The 12,595-nt window shown below is 41.1% G+C and overlaps 1 protein-coding gene across 1 annotated transcript in view; it reads left to right on the plus strand.

Moving 5' to 3' along the window:
* The window catches only part of ngly1 (N-glycanase 1), a 281,389-nt gene that overhangs the window by 210,440 nt on the left and 58,354 nt on the right, over positions 1-12,595 (plus strand). The window lies entirely within an intron of this gene.

The following is a 12,595-nucleotide window of genomic DNA, read 5'->3' on the forward strand; positions in this document are numbered from 1 at the left end:
AATTTAAAAAGTGCCACAACTCAATATACGTCCCTTCACTACCTGAATCAACTAACGCTGACAATATCATTCAATCCCAGCAAGAGGACACCTCGTCCCCCAGAATCCACCTTCTTTGAAGCATCTGAAAACATCCATTCAGGTTTTAGAACAACCCATGAAGACGTGTGTTAGGATGTTGAATAGCCAGAGCTGTTGAATGAGACGCAAGCTAACACCAGCTGCACACATTTTTTGTCAGCGTACAAATAATATGATCGCAGTATGCAATATGTGGGGGCCGAGGATTACCGATGCAATAACTTCGTTCGACATTTGAAGTTGCACAAAGAATGGTAAATGAAGGCTAATATTTGTTGCGAGGTAATGCTTTAGATAAAGTTAGCTTAACATCTTTCTTAACCCCATATGCTCGCTATTCAAATTGGTGGCTTCAAAGCGCCTCTTCTCAAACGGGTCAGATCACCGACACTTTGTCCATGTTTTGTACAGTCTATGGTCTCTCCTTGTGTCGATATTTTATGTAATCCAATGACCAGGTCCAGGACGGCAACACGTTCCAGGACCTCAAACTCAGCCTTTGACTTTGAAAACTCTGGAAGCTCTGACCCTGCAACCCTTTTCTGTATCCTTGCACCTTCTCGCCAAAATCTCCATGCAAAATAAGACTTGAATGCTTTTTCAATCTCTGAGACTCTGTATCTGTACAGTGGGTCCCAATAAAGATTTATTATAAGTCTCGAGCATGTCACATATCCATTGTATTCAAACCATAATAAACCATGTTTACGGGTCATTTAATGGCATGAACAGGCAAAAGGATGCAGAAATAACTATCAACAAAAAAGCCTGTTTCCAACATAAGAAATGCAAAAAAAAGTTTTGAAATGTTTTGGCTCTCCACACAGCCCTGCTTGTATTCTACATCCTATTCCATCTGAGAGTATCTGGCTTTTGTCCATGACTCCCTCCACTCTCAAAGCTACAGAAACACAAGCAGAGCGCAGTGAGTGCTGCAGAAAAAAAGTGGGACTTCTTTGAAACCACCTACTCAGTCCTACACAGGGGAGGAGGCTGCAGGTTGGAGATTTGGTGAGATGGTAGCAAATAAACTTTCAAGATTATAGCAGGAGGCATCACAGAGCTGAAGATAAACAAAGAGGCTTTCAGTCAAAGCCAGCTTTGATTATTTCGTCTATGAATCAGCTGGAGACTCACAGACAGGGAAACACTGTAAGAGATCCTTTTTTTTTTTTTTTTTTTTTTTTACACATTTCTAATGTTTTTCTTCATCACTCATTAGCTGTGTTATTTCTGAAATGTAAATCAGCCATGTTTGATCAGATTTCAGTGCTGTAACACCAAAGCTGTATTGCTTGTGTGGTGCACAATGACTTTTATTATTGTGGAAACACAAAAGGAGAAAGTGCACATTTCTTCTTCTGACTCATCTGAAGGCTGCACACACAAACACACATGTTTTGTTCCTCAAGAGTCGGGAGGTGAATCATTCCTGAATTAGTGACATCCATGACTCTGAAGCTTTCCTCATTAATAAAGAAGAGGAGTCAGGGGAAATAACTTGTCTCCTTCTGCTACACATCATTGTGCATGTGCACACGTAATGTTTTGTTGTGCATTATTCATCAAGTTAACACACAGCCAAGGCATTGCTTTCTGCTTGTATTCCTCTTAATAAAGGTTTCACACCTCCCAGTTCACCTGCAGCCTCGGGGGCGTTGAGGAAATGAATGTTAAAGGAGTGCGAGAAACAAGTGCGCGTCGACAATCATCAGGTGTGAAAGCGACTAAAAACAGATTGTCTTCGCAGGGGGTGCAACGCGCAGGCTCCTCTAGGTCAACCCACATACTGCACAGCACCAAAGAAGAAGAGCTGCGACCTCACACGCAGCACAAAACGTGTTCCAAGTGTTAAAAACAACTACAGGAGCAGCGGAGGGAAAACAGAAGCTCTGTGGGAGTTAGAGTGGCCTTGAATTCTCCAAACAGATGTTTCTTAAGGTCAGGAATCATGATGTGATTTTACATAAAACTGACAACATCCATACGTGCAGCATGGAATTAGTAGCAGGGTTTATCTCGGGGGTAAAGGAAAAGATCCATGACAGGTTGTGATGATGTAGAAAGAATGATGTGGAAGCGGTAGACAACACAACAGAGTGCCACACTATGATGACACATTTTGCCTTTGTATCAAAGTATATCAGTGCTACATGAAGTGCTACATCTTCACAGCAAGCGGAAAACTAATGAAGCCGCTCCATTACGTGCATAGAGAACGTACCGGTCAGGTGCATAGTCTACAGTAGGGGTGGGCAACTGGCGGCCCCCATCAACCCTCAACGTAGCCCTCAGGTCAATTTGTACATATAAATTAATGTCAAAATCTGCCATAAAATCATGAAAACCAGAAATATGTCCATAATAATATATGATCACTGGTGTATGTTGAGTTAAATTTGAGACATAATTGACTGTAATCATTTTTGTATTCTACAATTTGGCCCTCTGTTTCTGAGAATTGAATGAATGTGGCTCCTTGCTGTGACCAAAGTTGCCCCTCCCTGGTCTACAGTCATGTGTTAGTCTCAGGATACAAAAGTCATCACCCCCTAACCACTCCCTCAGTGAATTTTCCTGAATATTTCCTGCTGCGTTCACACATCAGCTCACCCCGATTTCACGCAGAGAATTAACTAGAGTGCTGTGGCAGGGAAAAAAATCCTATTGAAGTCGATGTGAAAGATTTTACACAGTCATGCGCAGGAAGATTGCAGATTTGTTGGTTTTGTCCTGAATTGTTTCCCGTTAGAGGCTTCATTATGAGAGGGGGAGTAACGAGGTAATGATTGGTGTCAAATGAATTCACTTCATTACATTATGAAGATAAAAAACATTTCCAGATGGTCCATATTGTCTTTCTGTGAGGCAGAGCTCGGCTTCATTCATCGCTGTAGACGGTTCAGACAGGCAGACTGCACCAGACAACCAGTACATAAAGGCCATGTCAAAACACAATAGTCTGAGACAGAATGCAGCGAGATGGAGGCAGAATCGTATTTTCACGGAAGACCATGAAGGTGTTCGAAGCTGTTTGAACCTTTTGACTGTGTCGTCTGAATCCAGGCTGCCAGACTAAAAGCAATGAGAGCTCTCAATCCCATCCCTCCTCTCGTTATTGAAGTACGATGTTGCTATTTGAATTTCTGACATGCTCACAGGTTTGGAGGTAAATGGAGCAGACTACACGTCAGGTCTGAACATGCTTTAAGTCTGTCTCCTTGTTTAAATTGTAATTTAGTCCAACTCTGAGCAGAAAGCTTAAAAAGACTGGAAATAATGTTTTAAGCAATTCAAACAGAAACTTATGTTGAAGCCCAAATGCCAAAATTGGTGCATAATACAGCTCCTGCAAAAACCAAAATCAAGCTTCTTGCAAAATGTGGTAGGTCTTACAGGTCTTAAGGCAATGTTAAATTTTTTATTTATGTACTTTAAAGCAACAATATGTAACTTTTCCACCTGAAAATAGTAGTTTCAGGGAGAATGGTGTCTTTTCCATGTACACTAACTGGACTATCTTTGGCAGCGGGTCGAGGTCATCTCGCAAGAAGTGTGCACAGCTGTACGACTTTATGAAACTAGTGCACACTCCAGCCTGCAGTTTTAAAGAGAAGCCACTTAGCCCGTCTCTGGACTGTTTGGATACAACGGCTGAAGCCAAGAGGAAGAGGATGGTGATTATTATGTCTCAATTCTGTGTAAAAGTAAATACGTAAATCCATCCTACAACAAAAAGTATTCTCTTTGCTTGTCGATCTTCAGGTTAGCTATATAAGCTTGGAACCTTCCAAACAAGCTATCAGGACTTTCTCCGGTGTAGCCATTTAGCCACAGCATATAGACATCATGGCAGCAGTTACTCCACATGCAAACAGTCTGCAAGCAACAGGGTGAATACGCTAAAAGAGTCATATTGCCGCAAAATCTGTTAATATTACAGAATCTTGTCAGTCAACATGGTTCCTCGGCTTCTCACAGCGTTTTTGTCGGCTACGCCACCCTCTGTCATCTAATGCACGTTGTCTAACGGGGGGGGGGGGGGCGTAACAGCACTGTTTGTCTTACAACACTACAGCGCACCAAGCTACTGTAAATTCCTACATGTTGCTTTAACTCCTTGCTCCTCTGCAGCTTCAGCCTCCTGTCCAAATATGGTCACTTCTTGGTCCAAAAAACAAGATGGCGAGGGCCAAAATGCCGATCTCTAGGCTTACAAACGGCTGCCAACACGCTCATGGGTGATATCACATGGACGTCATCTTTGTACACTTCTAATACACCCTACAGTATATCCTGGAACAACTGTGATAGCCTTTACAATTGCTCTTTTTTTTTATTGAAATGATAATCAGGAAGGAGAAAACACAATATTTTCTTTCAATGTGTCATTGTGCATGACCCTTGGCCTGAACCCTTTGCTGCATTGTCATCATCCCCCGCTCTCTCCTCCAGCATTTCCTGTCTTTTGTTGTAGCCTGTGAAAAAACAATTACTGAGCCAACAAACTGAAAAGTAATAATTGCAAAATTCATAATTTATCCTCAGATTGTGTTAAAATGATCCAAAAGCAGAATCAGAGAACAAATGATGACCTTCAAAAAACAGGAACTCATTATTCTGAGTGTTAATTCCTGACTTTACCTCTAATTTACTCTGAAATTAAAGCATAGAAACTTCAGTCCTTCACCAACAAGATAAGGACTCGCATCCACCTCTCAAGAGAAATTCGACTCCTGTTTTTAATTTTCTTTCGCCTCACCAGGGGAAACTAAATATGCTCTTCTATCTTCTCTTAATTGCACTTCAAAATACAACTTTATAAGAAGCCAAGGAGGAGAACAGTCACTTGTCATTTCCTGCATGCTGATCCACTGGGATCCATCTATCTTCATTCAAAGCCTAACTTTTTAAGAAATGAAACTTGCGTTTTTAAAAGGAATGAGAAAAAGAAGTTTAGCATAACCATGTAGAGACTTTTTAAATGTATGTTTGAATCCTCCACAACAGAAAGTTTTTACAGTTAGTGTTCTTCAACTGGGTGTGGTCGTGTACATATGGGTATGCAGGATTGACAGTGTACATGTGTGTATGCGCATGAGTGTATGTAAAGACTGTCTTAGATTATAACGGGAAAGGATTGCCCTCAACTTTTGCACATTCATATTCCCCTAAAATAAAGAAAAAATAGACTTTTACTCATGAGGCCATCAGGTGTCTTTATAGTAAAACATCTAACACTCATTGTTAGTTTGGTCATTTTATTCGGTACAATCATGTTTTCCTCACTATTAATTATTATAGACCAATGTGGATTGTCAGTATATGCGATTCTGAATGCAGAAAATGGCAGAAACAAGTGGAGGCAAAGGGCTGAGATGCGTTGAATAAAAGGGAAGGGTCACAATAGAGAATAGAGAAAAAGCATTACCTTCATTTCTATAGAATCGTTATGTTGAGGACTCCCTTGAAGCTCAGTAGAGATGTTTACGCTTACTGTGCTGACCTTCGTGTCCTGACATACCGAACAACCTCAAAAAGCAGAGTGGCTCGATGCTGCAGCCTATAGACTGCACATAAATATTGTATACAGTCTGTGCTGCAGCACGCCTCTCACCTGCATTGATTATTCTACATCAAAGGATGGATTTGATAAAAAGTTGATCCATACTGATGTATTCATGCAGGAGCTTGCTTAGCCCTTCAGTTAGAGCATGGAAAAAATATTAAATCCTATCAAAACAAATGACATATAAAAGAAGATGTAGTTCTGAAGAAAGAGCAAATTAAGAGGGGCTGCAAGCTCAAGCCTGGTTTATACGTCTGCGTTGAAACTTCGCTGTTGCTACGCCCTAGTCGCCCGAGTCGTTGTGAGCACCACACAAGTGTTCTTTGGTGTTTCTGCGTAGCTCTGCAATATTCTACCTACAACTCCTACAAGTTGGCAGTCCGATTTCTATGCTTGTTTCTGTACAGGAAACCATGACGACTGAAACTGAGCGTATTACGCTCAAAATGGAGTTAAAACATATTGGGCAGCTGTTGATCATATTGGTTTGTAGCGTTCCACTGGACTCACTGCACCAATTTAAATCACCTAGAGACCCACCATCTAGCTCTGCCTATCCTCCAGCTGGCCTCGCATCTCACTTGTTTTCTTGACTAAGTCTTTCCAATAAATACTGCACTTTCATGGGGTTTATTAACTAAACTGTATTTCACCGTTTTCTCTGTGTGGATGATGTGACATAATGAGGGGGAAAAGCTGTTAAAAAAGTGTCACCGCCTGGTACGCCTCGTGTGCAACTTTCAAAGCATGCTTGGATCACTTGCAGCGTGGACCAGGCTGGCCGTGGACCATATGTCACATAAATCATCCATTCAAAGAAAACAGTGGTAGTGTTTTGTCAATACACATAATTAGAGTGCACTTATTTGAAAAGAGTCTTCAATTCAAGACAAGGAAGCCGGCACGTCCCTAGGCGATTTGAATTTGTGCACTGTGTCCGCACCATTCTTCCTTCTGCAGCATTTTTAAAACGGCTTTGAAACTGGAAATTGTCCTGATGCAGGAAATACAGTGTTACCCAGCAGTCACAGGGCTTGCGGTTGCGTTGTTTCAAAGTGTCAGACTACGAACGTACAGGGCTATGCAAACCTATGGGATATGCTACAGGGGTAGATTCAACGGATTTAAATGAGGCTTTAGCATGTCGCTTTTGTTTGCGTGTTTTTTTGGCCAGGATTCCATTAGAGTTCATCATTCACAAGATATATCTATGGAGCTGAAACTTCCACAGAACTCTCAGGCCTCTTTATAATTTAGAGAAATGTCAGGTGATTTTTAACAGGCAGAAAAGTGAAAGTAAATGAAGAAGAGTTTCTCCGACACTCTTTGACTGTCGCAGGACATCAGGGGGTTCAGGCTGAGCTGTGGCTTATGTTAGCTGAGCTTGTTTCTCTGATCATTTACAATCAAGAATTTCAGATTGTAGTTCATGTTCAATAATTCTTCAATGGGGCTGGCTTTGGTTACAACAGGGGAAGAGACTGTTCTGCCAAACCAGATGGTTTCCACACAGTGTGGCTGAGATACATGAAAGGGATGGTTTCAGTTATCCTTAATTTAGTAGAAAAACACTCTGCGTCTTTCTTCCCTCTCAGTTTTATGCCAGTAAGATAAGAGGGAAAGAAAAAAGTCTCTGTACCCACTGTGGTGACAGTGGAGTTTTATGTTTTATGAATTCATAATGAAAAACCTTCAAGATAGACCAAAGCATGAAATTCGATTAAACATTTCACACTGCAGTACAAAATAAACTTAAAGCAAAAGCCCTCTTAACTCCCTTACTGAATATATGCTGCATCAAATAACAATAGACATAAAGAGTGCAGCAAATGCTTTAAAGGATCCATCAAATAAAAAGGACATTAAACATGCAGCTCTGATGCTGAGGACCCATACACTAAGGAAGACTTATTTCTGAAAGGGCATGTGAGTACTTAATTGCACAGTATGATCTGCTTAATGACAGTGAGGTGAGGCAGTGAGGGCAGCACTGTGGTCCTCTCTGGCTTCTTTATAATGCAGAGAAACTCAGACCACACTTTGAAGCTGGATCTCCTCCTCACTCAGGGTCAGGGTCAACCACTCTCATCATTTGGCAGTGAAGTCTTTAAAAGGTTTGAGTTTCTGTGGCCCTGACCTCACTGTACATGCTGACAAATGATCTCCTAATCACTTTGGACCGAGGACTTCTCTGTGTATTTGTCCTGCCAGATCTTAGTGCTGCATTCGACACAACTGACCAACACATCCTCTCATATGAAAGAACAGCCAGCCAAATTTAGCCACGGAGTCTCCCAAGGTTTGGTACTGGGACCAATTATTTTTGCCAAATGCCATCTAGGTTTCTCTGCTTGCCTTAATATCAGCCAGACTCTACTACTGCCAACAATCTCTGTATGTTGGTATCAACCAGGCCTCTTCAGATTGCCAACAACTTGTTCAAAATGCCGCAGCCAGACTCTTATGTCCTCAGGAAAAAGGAAACACAGTCAGGACACCAGTTCTTGCATCATGCACTTGATCCCCTACTGAATCAAATACAACATTCTTCTGTTTGTGTTAAAAGCACTTAAACATACATTTAATATCAACACTGTACAGCCAGACACACCAGATCATCTGATCAAGGGACATTTGCCATCCCACAATCACATCAAATGCTTATCAGAGACTTCTTTCTAGCCGCACCAAGGCTCAGGAATGGTTTCTCCTTACATATAAGAGCAGCAGGATTTATAGACTCCTTTAAAAAAAAGCCTGAAGACTCACTTTTAATCCTATACCTCCCCTAGCTCCTGATTCCTAACTTAATTCGTTTGTATGTACTTGTACGTTAAGTGGGCCCACTATGCATTTGCATGTACTTTCATGTATGTATTTATGTCTTTTAAACATCTTTCAATGGCTGCGTTGATGTGTTCTCAATTTCTGTTTTAAGTAAAGCACTCCATACATACATTTAACCTTTAAGTCTGATATTTTCTTTCTCTTTGTAATATCATCAGGAAGAACTCCATAAATCTTCCTATGTTATGCAGATGACACTCAATTATAATTATCAATGTAAATAAAGCCAGATGAAACTAAACTTGCCAAAAGAATGTGAAGACCTGGAACCAGTAATGTTTGCTACTGAACTCTGGTTTCAAGAGACACAAAACCACCAATAGGAGTAAAAAGGTCCCCTTTTTATGGCCAAACCAAAAAAATCTGTATTCACAATAATAGCTGAAAAGCTCTGCCAGTATTTACATCTCAAGAAATCTTTCTGGGCTCAGCCTTAGAGATAGGGTGAGGAGCTCAGACATTCAGGCGGAGCTCGGAGGAGATCCACCTCCTTCGCATCGATAGGAGCCAGTTGAGGTGGTTTGGGCATCTAATTAGGATGCTTCCTGGATGCCTCCCTTTGGAGGTTTTCCGGGCACGACCAACTAGGAGGAGACCCCGGGGTAGACCCAGAGTTCGCTGGAGGGATTATATATCCTGTCTAGCCTGGGAAAGCCTTGGAAACCCCCAGGAGGGGCTGGAAAATGTTGCTGTGGAATGGGAAGTCTGTGTGACTTACTGTGCCTGCGTCCAGCACGACCCAACCTCAGAAAAGCGAAAGAAAATGGATGGATTGAAACCTTTCCCCTTTGGGCTCATCTTATTTCCTCTTTTGATAGCCGTATTTTAGTTTTTTACTCAAGTCACTTATAGCGCTAGCTTGGCCAGCAATATGGATCTGTAATTTGAATATGGTGCATGTCTCTGTCAGAAAAAAGCTATCAAAGCAGATTGTTGGCTCCAACTACACAGGAAACTGTCGGATTATAGACAACCGGTTTCAAGATTGCTTACCAATCTAGTCACTAGAGAGAGAATATTTTACGTCTTAAAAAGCAACTTAAAAAAGCAGTCCTTGCAAATATAAGGATCTCTTACAGCTCATATATATCTCCTGTAGAACTAGTGTTATCCTACTCATTCTAACAAAGCTGTCACAGTACTGTAATGTTTAATTCATTTACTGCTGAGAGAGATATGCACAGAGAGAAAAAAAAAAACATACCATAAACCAATGCATACCTTCTTTATTTCATTTTCTGTATGTCATGCCGTTACAACACAACCACGATAGTCAATGCTAACATTTCATTCTCAGCTGTGTGAGTTGCTCTATCACACCCTGTCTGTGCATGGAAAACTGTGATATGGTACAGTATATTTCATTTTAACAGCTCTTTACATCAGCAATGGTTGATTCTTTTTGTTGTTGTTGTAACTTGCAAAATAAACCTAAATTGACATATTCACTAAACCAAGAGAGGCGTATGTGTCTAGAATAGAGACCAGACGTGGAGAAAGAAGACATGAAACAAAAGAAATTAACCGATGAGAGAAATATTCAGGCACTTAGAAATACTCTTGAGTCCTTGGCTACACTGTGCTTCTTTACATTGTACATGCATTTTACACCCTATCCTGATCCTGTTGTGAGGAGCATGAGGTTACCTTTACAAGACAAGGCTAAGGGGTGAAGCACATTCAATAACTAATTAAAGGGATTTCAAGTATTTCACACAACATCTACGTTCCTATTTACAAGATTTTCTAGTGTTTTCTACCCATTGCATATCCCCTAAGACATAATTTTAACAACCATTATTGTACAGTTTCTGTGACAAACAATTGAAACATGAGACTTTATCAGATACCAGCAACACTCAGAATCCAAAATGTCACCTATTATGTGCAGTATTTCTTCAGGTTATTATGTAGAATAGGTAGTGGTTATCAAAATGACCTTTTTTTGGGGGGAAAATCAAATTTCCTGTACTTCTTAATTTCAATCCTGTCGTTCATGTGGCTTTCATTGGCCTTCTCTGGTCCTATGATTGAACGAGCTCCCGCGGCGGCGGTGGCAGGAAAGCCATTTGAGAAAATGACAGCATCAATTTTCTCTTTGCCCACTGCCAGTAACATTACTGTACACAGTGTTATTAAAGGGAAATGATGCATGCGTTGGCAGCTTGACTTGACTGGGAATGTTTGTGTTGATTTGTCATGTCACGTTGAGATGAAAGGGTAGCCTATCTTCCCCATGTTTGAAGAAATCTGTCCTCCCCTTGAAAAGGCTTGATATGGATGAAATTCAGTGATGGGAAAAAGGTACAAATGACAAGAAACAGCAATCAAACACAGAACAACAGCAATAAGAGTCTACAAAAACTGACATTTAGTCTTGTGCTTTCTTCTACGGTGGCCAAGAAGGGCGACTGAACGGCAGTGGCCAAAAGGATTTACAATAGGGGATGTGGGGAAAATTTAGAAGCAATGCATGGTCCAAATCAAATGTAACGACTTAAAGGGCCAATATGTAAGATACCTACTGAGTTAAAACATAAACTGACCTTACTATATCATCAGACATTATGGAAACATGCTAGGTTGAAGGGCTGGCTTTTCTGTCAACAACACAGCAGCCAGTATGTCCTCCTGAGATTCGAAACTGGTGCAGAATGTTTTGACCAGAGAAGTAGGCGGCATCCCCACTCAGCCGTTTTGCCCCTCGGTGGAGGCGGGCAAGCAAACTGGTTCAGATATACAGTAACTGATTCTTCCCAAACTAAAACTGTAAGAATTTTTCTAAAAAGCTCCACGAGCAGAAACGTGGTCAAACTGGGATAAATATTGGAGATGCTTTTGAAAAAATGGAGAGAGGTTAGAACACAGAAAGGTTTACAGACCAATGCAGAGCTGGCTAAACACTGAAGCTTCAGTGGCAACCTGCGTGCTAATCGACTCGTGTGGCGTTTCAGCCACTGCAAGCTCTTCTTGTTGGCCATCGTATACTTCTGAAACTTCTGACAAATATACAAAGACTGACTCTGACAGACAAGAAATAAAGACAACAGTGACAAACGTTAACTTCACAAACTGAAGGACGAAGTCCACTAAAACAGTTTATCCACAGTTGTTTAACTTTTACTACAAACCTCTGAATCCAAAAGGTTAAGAAGAATCTCAGTGACACAAGATTATTGAGAGAATAATTCCAACTCAAAGTCTGCTTTCTAGCTTTTTTTGCCCAGGACTTTCATCAACTCAAGGTGTTTATCTGCAGAGGGTGTTGGCTCAGTCATAATAACACGATAGAGTTATGACACAGGCGCTCCCATTGGTGCCTGCAGGAAGTGTTTATGATGAGACCAGGAAGGACACTGATTAAATAAAATTAAAGTGCTGATGCAGAAAGTAGTTGAAATTGAAGGCAGCGAGACAGAAAGAAGGAGTAAAGTTGTAGCGGTCAGGGCAATGAAAGGCTGTAAAGCTTATCCGACTGATTCAGGAAAAATAATTTGCTTTCTGTTTCAGTACTGTTAAAAGCTGCTTCAGTTGATATTGCCATGTAAACTGCAAACTTCCCCAAACCTAATGTCACTTTAGGGCTGGGCAATATGTATATTTTTATCCATTAATCGGGTTTTAAATAATAAAACGCCGAGATTTTCTCTTTAACTTACTCCACAGACCCTTGGGCTCCCGTAGTGTCTGGGTGGCCCCAGGTATGTGCCACCCAGACACAAGTTTTAGTCTGAAGTTGCTCTGCCTCATCTCTACTTTTGCTGTACCCTGAAACTGAATCTGAGATTTTATTTTTAGGCAATATCACCCAGCCCAATGTCATTGCAACTAAGATATAGTAAAATATGAGAAATTTGCAGCAGGACATATAGATCACATCCCTGAATTGCCAGCTACCACACCATCCAGTATTCAAGTCACAGGGAGTCTGCACTTTTTCCAAACCATTCAGCAAACCCAGATTTCTACTGAATCACTTGAAACACCCTGAACACATCCCCATTTGTGTCCAACATCCAAAAAAGTGTATGAACAATTTGCTTGCTTCACAACATGGCCCTGTGCGTGAGCACTAGGGAGGAGGGGGCGGGGGGAATG

Source organism: Labrus mixtus, chromosome 16 (genome assembly GCF_963584025.1).
Source record: "Labrus mixtus chromosome 16, fLabMix1.1, whole genome shotgun sequence".
Lineage (NCBI taxonomy): Eukaryota > Metazoa > Chordata > Actinopteri > Labriformes > Labridae > Labrus > Labrus mixtus.